The sequence below is a fragment of the Ochotona princeps genome, chromosome X (genome assembly GCF_030435755.1).
Source record: "Ochotona princeps isolate mOchPri1 chromosome X, mOchPri1.hap1, whole genome shotgun sequence".
NCBI lineage: Eukaryota > Metazoa > Chordata > Mammalia > Lagomorpha > Ochotonidae > Ochotona > Ochotona princeps.
In genome coordinates this window covers 7,116,109-7,130,161 of record NC_080865.1, presented here as the reverse complement: position 1 = coordinate 7,130,161, position 14,053 = coordinate 7,116,109, and the positions used below count along the sequence as shown (strand labels likewise).

At 38.4% G+C, this 14,053-nt stretch overlaps 1 protein-coding gene across 1 annotated transcript in view; it reads left to right on the top strand.

Moving 5' to 3' along the window:
- The first annotated feature begins 400 nt into the window (after window positions 1–400).
- The window catches only part of MAGED1 (MAGE family member D1), a 74,832-nt gene continuing 61,179 nt past the window's right edge, over window positions 401–14,053 (top strand). Inside the window, exons 1-2 of the mRNA XM_004587941.3 lie at window positions 401–461; window positions 9,854–9,919. The gene's annotated coding sequence lies outside the window, so the exon portion shown is untranslated. The remainder of the gene's footprint in view (window positions 462–9,853; window positions 9,920–14,053) is intronic.

The window sequence follows — 14,053 nt, the reverse complement described above, 5'->3', positions numbered from 1 at the left end:
ATCTTATTTTTTAAAATCTGATCAAAATAAACTTTTTCCAAAGTGCTGTTCCAGGGAATGGTAAACCAGTATGGAAGTATGTGATGACCTATTCAAGACAAGGATAATGGAATTTGAAGTAAAGGACTAAAGTGATGGGTCTATTTGTAAGGGGACCACCAATATGACAAAGTGACAGATACAAGTGAGATTTGATAGAGACACTGCGGTTCCTATAACGATTAGAACTAAAATTTGCGGAAATTTACTGATTCCATGTCCGACGCAGTTGACATGATTATCCAAGATGTGTTCTGGAGAAGGAACTAATGAGCTGAAGCATCCCAGAATTTGCCAGGGACACACAGGAAGTTGCCTGGAGGGAAGGGTGTGGGGGTGGCAGCTGCCAACGCCAAAGCTTCCGCCAAACAAAAGAGGAAAGCACTTCCGGTCACACCATCGTCGCCGGCGACTTCGTCAAGGTGAGTGTGAAGAAAAGGGGACTGGTAATTTTTCACAAATAAACCCTGTTTACCTCAGGAAAACATTTCTCTCCGTCTTAGAATAAGGCGGAAAGAAAGAATTCATCCTCAAAGTGCAGTGTGTGAAGGGTGTTTCTGGCGGCTCTGGTAATTCCGTTGGCGTCTCTCCTAGGAGCCGGCACCCGCCCCCTGCCCCCACCCTCCATTCAGGCTTTTGTGATTCTTTTATTCTCTTGACCTCTGGTCACGCTTTACAATTCCTCTTTATCCCAGATCCTCCTCTCCAATGTTTCTAAGCCTGGAGAGTTCCCAGTCGCACAAATCTCTTTGCTTTCATTAATCCCCGGCTTCCTCTCCGTGCTCTTTCAGCCCCGTTTTCAAACCCTTCGTTTTATCTCGGCCGATACTCGTCCTTCTTTTTCATCCCAATACGGGGGCGGGGGGCGGGGGACGGCTTTAGAAAATGCAAGCAATATGAAGTGAAAAGATATTTCTTTTCGTACAGAAATTTGATTCGTGGTTTGTTCGTTTTCTTTCTTTTTTTCCGTGATACGCATTTTCCACGAACTTTTTGAAGACGCTCGTATTTTACTCCGTTTGCTGGCTTGGGGTCTTTACTCTCTCCCTCCTCTACGGGCCACTGGGCTGTGCGTTTTCCGAAAGCCAGTGTGACTTTGGGGTCGACTCTGTTGTTGTTTATCTACATCTATATATAGCTATGTATCTATATCTATGTAGCTGTATATTTATGTATTATGTATATTATATAAAGAAAGGCAGAAATCTTAGAGCGCGAAGAGGCATCCGGACTTGTTCAAAGGATGTCTGTTTATTTATTTATTTCTCTGAAGAAAGTGACGCACCATTTAGATGCTAATTGCACTGGTTTCAGACCTCTAATTGTATTTGCTGGTTGGTTTGTTTTTATGTTGGCAGAGAACTTAAGCCCCAGAGTTTTGGAGGGGCAAACATAAGTGGTTTCACATATAGCCTGGTTGTGTAAATATATCTCTACATTAAATTAAAAATTAACTTAATTATACATTAATTATAAATTAAATTTGTGTATTAAATAGAGTATATATTTATATATATTGAATATAATTTCAAACGTATAGCCTGGCTTTAGAAGTGGAAGCTTGCCTATCTCCAGTAAAACTTCTCTTCGCTAAGAAATGGGTGACAGGAATGAAGTTTAATGTTAAATTTATTCCTTCATGATGGCTTCATTCATTATTTCTTCGTTATACAAATTCTTGTCTCCAGGGGCGACTGGCACAGTTTTCAGACAATGATGGTTTTAGGCTCACTGTGTTATTGTTATATAGTCTGCCTGATGCAATGTGAATTTTGTCTTTTCAAAAGTTTGTTGAAATGTGATGTATTTTTCTGTTCCATATGTTATTACAAAAATTTAACTTGGAGTAGTATTAGTTGAGTTTATTCTCTTTTTTAACCTACATGATTATTAAACTGGTGATGAGGATCAGGTACTTTTTTCAGGGTCCAAGAGGAATTTACTAATATCTTGTTGAATAAGCAGTTAACTTTTTCTGCTCTTGTAACTGTGTGTTCGGTTTGCCAGAATAAGGGATTACTCCCTTTTCTAGGGCAGATACAATTTCAGTTCATTTAGATAAACTAATCAGTCAGATTTCATGACATCAGAAAACTTAAGAGTTTTTCAAAAGATAGTATTTATCGTCCAACATTTACAGATCAGTGCGCCATGCACCCATCCGTCCATCCACCCATTCACTTGTTTGATTTTTTTCTTATATTCAATAAACTTATATGCCAGACAAATGTTTTCAGAACTGGGAATGCGACAATACAAAACAAAAACAGATGCTATAGCTGGGAGACAGACAATAATACAACTGTAGAGATCTTTCAAAAGTTTACGCAAATGGGCATTATCTTTCAATTTTTCAGGAATTGTTTCAAGGCAACACTTGTATGTACAATAAATGGTGATGGGAGAAAGCTGTATTATTTGAGATAAGATGGTCAGGGAGCTCTCACTAATAAAATGACATTTCTATAGAGACCTGAAGGAAATGATGACACAAACTGTGCAGGTTAGTATTGAGAAAACAGCATATACATGTTGTGATCATTCAGTGGCTTCTTACATCTCTTCCTGGCAGTCCAGTGGTCCTTTAGTGGCTACTTTTCTACACAACATTGATTAGATACATGCTCAAATAACTAGATGCCAATTCCCTGTATTCTTTACCTGGCTAGCTTCTTCCTACGGTTTAGGTGAATTGTAGCTTAACAGCCCCTTAGGCTGTTTCAACATCTCTGTTCCCATCTCACCCCCAGTTTGTTTCTTGCTGGTGTGTTGTGTGCTATCCTATGGCAGTGTGTATCTACTTTTGTGACTGCTGTTATTACTGTGTTTATAATATTTTGCCCATAAATATTTGGTGTGATAAATTGAAATGAATTCAGGGCTTGAGATGAATTCAGAGACAAAATTTTAAGTATCGTTTCTCCACTAGTGTTTAAAATTGCCCCCTTAGGATTGTCATGGTCCTTGTAAAAATACATAATGTTTTATTCGTTTTTAAACATTATCTGTACAAAAATTTAATGTTGGGGAGAAATTTCCTGCCATAAATGTGAGTATATCATGTGCTTGAAATACATGCTAGTTAGAAATATTAGGAACTGTGAAATATGGTGATTCTTTTAACCCATATTTTAAATAGCAATTTTTAAAAAACAATTTACATTTTTTAAACAAGCAAAAATTGAAAGAGTGCAGTGAGTACTGCTATGCACGGAACCTAGATTCAGCAATTATTTTTTAAAGATTTATTATTTATTTAATTGACAGGCAAATTGACAAAGGGGGAGCATCATGACTGAGAAACGAACATCATTAGTATTTGAAAGATCTTGAATGCATTCCCTACCTGCCACACCTTAATTCCAAATCAATTATACAGTCCTGGTCTGTCACTAAATAATAATTTTGCCTGTTTTTTGAAGCATATAAAAATATGCTAATAAGATTTGTATGACTGTTTTTTCTGTCTGAGTTCTTTGGTTTAAGATTTTGTTTCTGAGGTTTATCTGTGTTATTGACTATGGAACTAATTCCATTGTTTTCATTGTTTTGCAGTTTTCCATTATATTACTATTTGACAGTAGAGTTATCCCCGTTATTGTAGATGAGAATTTTGGTTGTTTTCCTTTTTGTTTGGAAATAGTGATACCAAAATTCTAGTTTGTGTGTTTTGGCGATGTTCATAATTGTGTCTCTTAAGACAGAATCTCAGAGTAGAATTGCCAAATTATTATTCATTTAATTAATTTTAGTACCTTTACCAACCAGTCTCTCAGAGTGATTTTGCTGAAACTCTTCTAACAATTTTGAAAGACTACACATCGTTGTCTTTCCTTTTTAAGAAAAGCTGTAGCCGTCTTTTACAGTTATGAATGGCACCTTAGCATGATTTTATTTTGCGTTTCTGTGATGATATATAAGCCTCTCCTTATGTTTGTTAGTCATTTGGATGTATTTTTTGAACTGCCTGTTTAAGTCCATTGGCTTCTTTTTTTCTCTTGTGCTGGCTTTTGCTTACTGATTTGTAGCTTTTTCTGTACCAAGGATGTGAATTCATAGCTGTCCATGTATTTATATTGCAAATCTCAGTGGCTTGTATTTTCAGTCTCCTAATGGCCCCATGGTGAATTGTGTTTTTCAGTTGGGATACTATTCAGTTAATTGGATTTGCCCCCCTCTGGTTACTGCTCTTTTGTCCTGGCTAAGAGATCTTTCTCTTTCCCAAGATCATGGAGATATTTCCCTTTGTTGTATTACTGTTTATTTCCTCATATTTAGAATTACAATCTTTTTATAATTGGTTTTTTGAGCTGTTGTCAGTATGAATATACACAACAGCTCATTTTTTTGTTATGAAATAAGCATACAGTTTAATCTTTAACCATTTACTAAAATAGTCATTCTTTCCCTTTTGCAGTATTATCCTTTTCATAAATAAAATTTTTGAGTTATATATTTGGGTTTGGCATTGTGCTCAGTTCAGTTTGTCTATCCTTGTATTAATAGCACTGTATTAATTAATATAAATTTGTAATTTACCTTATGTTTAGTTTTAATTTTAATTTTAATTTTAATTTTTTATGTAATGCCTTAATTATTTTTGGTCTTTTGAATTTCTGTATGTATTTTAGAACTGACTTGTCAATTTACACAAAATTTCTTCATAGAACTTGGATTGACATGCCATTTAATAGATCAATTTGAGAAGTATGTATTATGTCTTAAGTATCTTAACATTCATCTCCTGATATTAGGAGTATTTTGTAAATAATTACTATTAGCTCACCAAGGAAAATTAATGTTTTTCTGATGCCATCTAATACTTAAACTTTCAAAATGTTTTTTTTTGAGAAGCCTTTTATAGCTGCTACGTAAAACCATCAGCTAGCCTAGATTAATGTGTTATGTTTTTTGAGATTTTCTCAGTGTATTTTCTTCTATTTTGTTGAGCATGGTAGCATTTCTGTATTAAGTACTTTATAACACATTCCTTATTTCCTCAGATTGTCAAGTGATTAGATGTTAGGTCATTGGGAGCTCTATCACTTTGACCTCTGTTTTTTCCTTTTATTATATAATTTTTCAAACATGTTCAAGGTGGGAAATAGAAGAGATTTTCAAAAATTTTATAGGAAGTGTGAATTATGAAAAAAATTCATGTATTTTAAAATGCTTTTTCATCAAAATGTTTAGATCTCCCACAGATTGTATGAATTACCCTTGTAATTCATTCCCTGGCTTCAGCAGTTAATATCATTTTTGCCAGTTTTGTTTTATCTAGTTGCCTCACCCATTTTTTGCATAGCCCAGATGCCATGTCATTACACATGTAAATAATTCACTGTGCACAGACCCTCATATTTAATAAGATTAATACTTCCTCATATAGTCTATATATAAATACTCAATCTGTGTTCAAATTTTGACAAATAGTTTAAAGATAGCTTTTTCAAAAAGATTTGTTTATTTTTATTGCAAAGGCAGATGTACAGAGAGGAGGAGAGACAGAGAGGAAGATCTTCCATCCAATGATTTATTCCCCAAATGACTGTAATGGCCAGAGCTGAGCCAATCCGAAGCCAGGAGCCAGGAGCTTCTTCCGGGTCTCCCACGCGGGTGCAGGGTCCCAAGGCATTGGGCCATCCTATGTTGCTTTCCCGGGCCATAAGCAAGGAGCTGGATGGGAAGCGGGGCTACCAGGATTAGAACTGGGGCTGCCCGGGATTAGAACTGGCACCTATATGGGATCCTGGGCGTGCAAGGCGAGGACTTAACCCCTAGGCTATCGCGTCGGGCCCTTAAGTAGCTTTTGAAGACTAGTTTCATTAAGTTGCATTCCAAACAAGGGTGATTTTTTTTTAATCATAAGGCATAAAAATATCTCTGGGTACTTTTCTTTCAGATCTCTTTTGCTATTAAGTTCCTCTATAGCTCCCCTTTTAAGGAAGACCATGAGTCATTATTTCTATAGAATGCTTCATAATTCGGATTTAGATGATTGCTTTCTCTGTTTTTTAACATAGGATATTTCCTTAGCATGGAAGCTCAGATAAACTACCCTCATCCTTTAAAAATTTAATTTTCATTTTATTTGAAAGAAAGGGAGGGAGGAATGGAGGGAAGAAGAGGCAGAAAGAACAAGAAAGGGAAAGAGAGAGCGAATCTTCCATTCCCTGGTTCACTCTGCAAATGCCTGTGTCAGTCAGGGCTGGGACAGGTGGAAGCCAGGAACACGAAACTCCATTCCCAGTCTTTGTGTTGGTTGACAGGGGCTAAGCACCTGAGATATCATCTGCTGTCTCCCAGAGTACGCATTTTGCAGAAAACTTGCTAAGAAGCCAAGTAAGCAAGACTTGAACCAGGCACTCCAATATGGGATACAGGTTTCCCAAGCACCAGCGGGAGCTGCTGGAGCTGCTGTAGCAAATGCCTGCCCGTAGATTATTGCTTTGTTTCTGAACAAGTTTTATTTATGTATTTATTTGAATGGGAGAAAGAAAGAAAGAAAGAAAGAAAAGAAAAGAAAAGAAAAGAAAAGAAAAGAAAAGAAAAGAATTAATGAATTCTGGTGGTTCACTTCCTAATGTCCACAGCAGTCAGAGTTGGGCCAGGCCAAAGCCAGGAATCCAGAACTCAGTCCAAGTCTCCCACTTGAGTGGTAATGATCCAAATGTTTTGAGCTAGCTATCACCTGCTGCCTACCAGGGTGCACATTAGCAGAAAACTGGATCATTAATGGAGGAGCTGGGACTGGAACCAGGCACACCTATATAAAATGTTTAACGGATGAGACCTGCTTGGGTTACTTCATGTAACATTATGACTTCCAAATCTACCCACATTGTTAGAAATGACAAGAATTCATTATGGCTGAGTAGTATTATATTTTCTTTGTCCAATCATTAGTTGATGGACACTTAGCTTGTTTCCACTTTTTGGCTGTTTTGAATAATGAAATAAAAACAAGAGTATACATGTTAGTTTGGGAAAATTCCATTTGTCTGTGTTTTGCTTGCTGAGGTATTTGATGGTGGGAAGAAGAGATTAATTTTATTCTTCTTCATGTGAATACAGTTTTGTCAAAATCACTCATTGGAAAGACATACCTTTCTCCAATGTGTGTTCTTACCACCTTTGTTAAAGATTAGTATGTTAAGAGACCATTGTATATTTTGAGGCTGTTTGTTCTGTTCTACTGGTCTGTGGGTCTGCTTTTATGTTAATATAACAACATGCTCTTTTAAGTACTATAGCTATGTAGTACACTTTAAAGTCAGGTCATATAATGCCTCATGCTTTATTCCTTTTGCTCAAGATACTTATGGCTATTCGAGGTCTGTGATTCAATCATAAATTTTACTAATGTACTTCCTAATTCTGTGAATAATGTCATTGGTGTCTTGATAAGGATTGCTTTGAATCTATAAATTATTTTGAGTAACAGGAACGTTTTAATAATATTGATTTTTTTCAATCCATCAACATGAGATTTTTCCCCTCATTTTGTTTCTGTACTTTCGAATTTCTTTCATTAATGCTTCAAAGTTTTTATGTTAGAGACCATTCATTTCTTTGGTTAAATTTATTCCTATATATTAAATTAGCTTTTCCATTTATTGGAAATTTAACTGCTCTTGTGATTTATTTTTCATGTAATTCACTATTGACATATAATAATTCTACTGCATTTTGTATGTTGACTTTGTTTCCTGAAAGTTTTCCAAATGTCTTTAATCTGACAACTTTTTGGTGATACCTTTGAGGTTTTCTGTAAATTGGATCATGTCATTTGAAAATAATGATCATTTTGCTTCTTTCTTTCCAGTTTGAATATCCTTTCTTTCTCTTGCTTGATTGCTCTGGCTAGGACTTCAGTACATTGTTGAACAGAAATGATGAAAAGTGGGCATCCTTTTCTTTTTCCAATCTGAGACAGAAAACCTTCAGGTTTCCTCATTCAGTATGATAATATCTATGGCTTGGTACCTGTGGCCTTTATTATGTTAAGGTACATTCTTTCTATACCTAATTTATTCCATTTTTATTCCATATTTATTCCATTTTTATTCTATTTTTATCCCATTTTATCCTGAAGGCATGTTGACTCTTACCCATGTCTTTTCTGCATCAGTTAAGCTTATCATAAGGTTTTTGTCCTTCATTCTGCTTGATCATGGTATCTCCCCTGCCAGGTAAGTATTTTGTCCTTCATTCTGATGAGGTGGTGTATCGCATTTATTGCTTTGTTTATGTTGAGCCATTTTTGCAACCCTTGATCATGATGATGATCTTTTTTTTTTTAAAGATTTATTTGTATTACAAAGTCAGATATACAGAGAGGAGGAGAGACAGAGAGGAAGATCTTCCGTCCGATGATTCACTCCCCAAGTGAGCCGCAACGGGCCGGTGCGCGCCGATCCGAAGCCAGGAACCTGGAACCTCTTCCGGGTCTCCCACGCGGGTGCAGGGTCCCAGTGCACTGGGCCGTCCTCAACTGCTTTCCCAGGCCACAAGCAGGGAGCTGATGGGAAGTGGAGCTGCCGGGATTAGAACCGGTGCCCATATGGGATCCCGGGGCGTTCAAGGCGAGGACTTTAGCTGCTAGGCCATGGCGCCGGGCCCGATGATGATCTTTTTAACGTGCTATTTTATTTGGTGTGTTAGTATATTGTTGAGGATTTTTTGCATCTATGTTCATCAAGGATATTAATCTGTAGTTTACTATTTTAGTCGTACCTTATCTGATCTTGATAGTAGAAATTTGCTATTTTAAGAGTTTTTAAAATTTTTCTAAAAAAAGACTTATTCATTTATTTATTTGAAAGAGCTTAAGAGGAAAAGGGAGAGAAAGAAGGTGAAGAAGGGGGAGGGGACTCTCCCATTCATTGATTCAAGATCCAGATGGCCTCAACATCCAGGGTTGGGACAGGCTGAAGCCAGGATCTAGCATATATGTAAAGATATGAAATACTGTATTTATATGCGTCATTGATTTTATTTTTAAATTATTAAATGGTAATTCTATAATTAAGGTTTGTATTTGTAGTACTTCTTGAACTGGACTGTATTTTCTAGTTGTTTTGTTGATGTTAATATATATTTAAAGTTTATTTTACCTTATATCTAGTTTAAATGTATTTAATAGTTACATATTTATATGCTTTTACACTTACATTTTATCTATGATTGAGTTTACTTTTCAGTTCACTGTTTCTTTACATTTTTATTGTTATTTTAGTATCTCTAAACTCTTTAGGAATCCAAGTTTTCATGATATGCTATTGAAAACAGTGACTTGCTTATGGTGACTCTTCATTTGAATTTGAATCCTTTGGTTACTAGTTGTATTAACCTGTTTAACAGTGTGACTGCAACCCTTTACATACTCAAAGCAAAGTAGTATTTCTTTGTTACTCCTCTGGTATTATGCTAACTGGTTACTGTTTACAGAATGTTATTCTGTGTTCTTTGACACTTGGCAAACTGCCTAAAACTGTCTGTCTAGCAGATTTTTCTTGAATAGTAGTCTTTCCCTAAATTTGTAACCTGTCAGTGTGTCACAGTTTGCCAATGGGAATTTAGGGACCAAGGGTGTGGGAATCAGCAAGCTCAGGCAAACCACTTTTCATTTGTGACCAGGAGGTGAAAAGAGTGTTCTGCTAATCAGTGAAGGGCGTAGACGAGTTTATTTTTCATCAGGCGGGCTATAGATTATAGGGAGTGGGAAGGAGAACAGTGAAAATTGTAGATTCAGGGAAATTCTGAGTGGGCTTCCTTTTTTTCATTCCTTCTGTTTGTCTTCTTGATTTACCAGAAAAATATTTTCCTAGATCTTCATCAGGCAAGAAAAGGGAGTGAACAAAGGAGAAAGCCAGAGAAGGTAAGAGAGGAAAATTTATATACTCTGAGTATGTCAGAAGACGTGTGTGTGGGGAGAGGGTGGGAGTTGATTGATTTAAAGTCTTGTGAAACTCTGGCAGACCATTAGTTAATTAGTTAGTTGACTAAGTAGTAAAAAATACTGATCTGGACATTGTGACACATGGTTTAAACTGCTGCCTGCAGTGACAGCATCCAGCATGGCACCAGCTTGCAGGTCCTGGCTGCTACCCTTCTGATCCAGCTCCCTTCTGATGTGCCTGGGAAAACAGCAGAAGTTGGCTCAAGCACTTAGGCCTCTACCCACCCATGTGGAAAACCAGATGGAGTTCTGGACTCCTGACTTTGACCTAGACCAGTCCTAGTTATGTGGCTATTTGGAGAGTGAACTGATGGATTCTTTCTCTCTGTCTCTCTGCTTCTGTCTTTCTCTTTCTCTCTCTCTTTCTTTATCCCTCTCTGCTTTTCAAATAAAATCAGATAAATCTTTGAGAATGTGGTAGGAGACGCAGGAGGGGAAAGGTACCTTGATTTAAAGCAGCACTAAAGCTAGGCAGATCATTAGTTAATCTATCAATCAGATAGTAAGAATATGTTGATATAAGCCATTTCTGGATAATGAGGGCAAGCAATTGAGTTAGACTTTTAAAAAATATATGTAGTTCTTTTTAAAAAATAAAAATTGATCTATTTTTCTCTGAAAGGCAAGTTTTACAGAGAGAAAAGGAGGGACAGAGAGTGAGATCTTCCATCCACTACTTCACTCCCCAAATGGGTACAATGCCAGAGCTGAGCTGATTTGAAGGCAAGATCCGAGAGCTTCTTCTGGGTCTCCCACATGGGTGCAAGGTCCCAAGGCCTTGGACCATCCTCTGCTGCTTTCCCAGGCTATAAACAGAGAGCAAATAGGAAGTGGAGTATGCAGAATACAAACTGGTACACATATGGGATGCTGGTACCACATGGCGGAGGATTAGCTAGCTATACCGCTGGTTTACAAATTAGATGTTTTTTTAACCTGAGTCTGGTGTGTGAGATAGACACGAATGTTACATCAGGGAGTGTTTTGATGGAGGAGAGACCTATTTGTGTTGTTGGCAATAGAAACACAAAAGAAGATCTTCTAACCCATTCCAGGGGTTCTAGAAAAGCTTTCTGAAAGAAAACATATCAACTGAATTTTGGCATAAAGTAACTGTTCTCTTGCTGTGGATGAGAACACTGTGAGTGGGGTAAGAGACCAAGTGGTCATTCAAAGTGTGTGAACTAGTTTAATAAAGGCATAGCTCAGTGGCTATGCCTTGTAATGTTGAACTTGAGAAATACCTAAAGTAATGGGGAATCAGGAGACTACAAAGGAGTAGTTTCATAAAGGCTTAAATTTATTGGATAACATTTATTGCCCAAGTCCTATGGAAGAAGAGCCTGTTCTGTTTTACCCAAATATACCATAAGTTTTTAAGGGCGCACTTGGATAGTGAAGGTGTATTATATGCCTGTAATAAGGACGTTTTGTAAGGCGAAATAATACCTGGACCTTAGGAACTGTATCATAAAAAAGTAAAAATTAAAAAAATATATATATATTACTCACGTCCACAAAAAGAGGACTTTTGTAAGTTCTCTTGAATCATACCAACCATATTTTTTTGGGGGAGAATTGACTTGTATCAGGCTGAACTGAGGCCCAAACCCAGGTTTATGTCGACTTCAAATGCCTGCCTGTCATACACGTACACAGTTAACTCTATCAAATAAGATTTTTAATTTAAAATGTCTTTCATTTATTACATCACAGACCTGTTCATTTAATAAAATTCAGTAATCAGTACTCTGAGTTTTGCTTCTCAACTGTGGTCATAATCATCACATATAAAATGCCCTGACCATTTTTGTTTGTATTTTATTTTATTTATTTTTATTGCAAAGTCAGATATACAGAGAGGAGGAGAGACAGAGAGGAAGATCTTTGATCCATTGACTCACTCCTCAAGTGGCTGCAAAGGCCGGAGCTGCTCCAATCCAAAGCCAGGAGCCTGCAGTTTCATCTGGGTCTCCCATGTGGGTGCAGGAACCCAAGACTTTGGGCCGTCCTCGACTGCTTTCCCAGGCCACAAGCAGGGAGCTGGATGGGAAGTGGGGCTACCAGGATTAGAACTGGCACCCATATGGGATCCCGGCATAGGCAAGGCGAGGACTTTGGCCATTAGGCTATCGCGCTGGGCCCCCTAACCAATATTTTTTAAGCATGGGTCTCTTCTCATAGCCCTGTTTTTCATACATTTTTGTTTTCCTAATTTTCTTTATTTTTTTAAGATTTTATTATTATTGGAAAGCTGGATATACAGAGAGAAGGAGAGACAGAGAGGAAGATCTTCCATCCGATGATTCACTCCCCAAGTGAGCCGCAACGGGCCGGTGCGCGTCGATCCGAAGCCGGGAACCAGGAACCTCTTCCGGGTCTCCCACACGGGTGCAGGGTCCCAAAGCTTTGGGCCGTCCTCGACTGCTTTCCCAGGTCACAAGCAGGGAGCTGGATGGGAAGTGGAGCTGCCGGGATTAGAACCGGTGCCCATATGGGATCCCGGGGCGCGTTCAAGGCGAGGACTTAAGCCGCTAGGCCATGGTGCTGGGCCCCGTTTTCCTAATTTTCTAACAAGCAGCTGGGCTCATAGAGTTATGGTCAAATCACAATCTCTTTTAAAAAAGGATATATTTATTTGAAATATACATACATACTTACATACACACACACACACACACACACACACACACACACACACACAGAAATAGAGAGAGAGAGCGAATCTTTCATCCTCTGGTTCACTCCCCAAGTGGTCACAATGGCCAAGGCTATGGATCTCCCATGTGGGTGTCAGGAGCCCAGGAGTCCAGTTCACCTTTTTCTGCTTTTCCAGGACGTTGTCAGGGAGCTAGATTTGAAGTGAAACTGTCAGGACTTGAGCAGGCACTCCTGTGGGATGCCGACACTGCAGACAGCAACTTAAGCTCGTGTACCACAACACTGGTTCCCAGGTTACAAGCTTTTGCATCAGTCTTCCAGAAACAAAAAATCAAATCCTTCTTGGCCAAATCTGCTTCTTTTCAAGGAGATGCCCATGTGTTTCTTTCGCTTACTTCCTTTTAGGAGGACATGTGACTACTGGGGAGCTTTCAGTTCCCAGACTACATCCCCACTTCTCTTCCATTTATGATTTCTATATTTCAGCTGTCTGTGATGTTTTAGTTGAATCCTGAATGCATAATCTGACTCTGAAGTCTTTATGAAAATGGAAATTTATGGCGGCAATTACCCTGGTGGTTTTTTTTTTTTTTTTTACAAAGTTTTTATCTATTTATTTATTTATTTATTATTATTGGAAAGCCGGATATACAGAGAGGAGGAGAGACAGAGAGGAAGATCTTCCATCCGATGTTTCACTCCCCAAGTGAGCCGCAACGGGCCGGTGCGCGCCAATCCAAAGCCAGGAACCAGGAACCTCTTCCGGGTCTCCCACGCGGGTGCAGGGTCCCAAAGCCTTGAGCCGTCCTCGACTGCTTCCCCAGGCCACAAGCAGGGAGCTGGATGGGAAGTGGAGCTGCCGGGATTAGAACCGGCGCCCATATGGGATCCCGGGGCTTTCAAGGCGAGGACTTAAGCCGCTAGGCCATGCTGCCGGGCCCTACCCTGGTGGTTTTAATTCTCTTCTGTATTTCTCTTTCTCGCTCATATTTATTTGTTTGAAAGAGTTACAAAGAGAGAGAGAGAGAAAGATCTTCCATCAGCTGGTTCACTCTCCCAAATGACTGGGGCTGAGCCAGGCTGAAACCAGGAGCCAGGATATTCTTCCCAGTCTCCTTTGTGGGTGCAAAGGCCCAAATGCTTGGTCCATTTTCCACTGATTTCCCAGGCACATTAGCTGTGAGCTAGAGCAGAAGTAGAACAAACAGGATGCAAATTGGCTCCCCTAGGGGATGCCAGCATCACAAGCAACAGTTTTACTCATTGTACACAAAGCTAATAATTATTTTTATTATAAAAGTTTGTCTTTTTTTTAAAAAAAAGATTAATTTTAGTATTATTTTTAATTGAAAGAGTTGCAGGGAGAAGGAGAGGCAAAGAAAGCGAAATCTT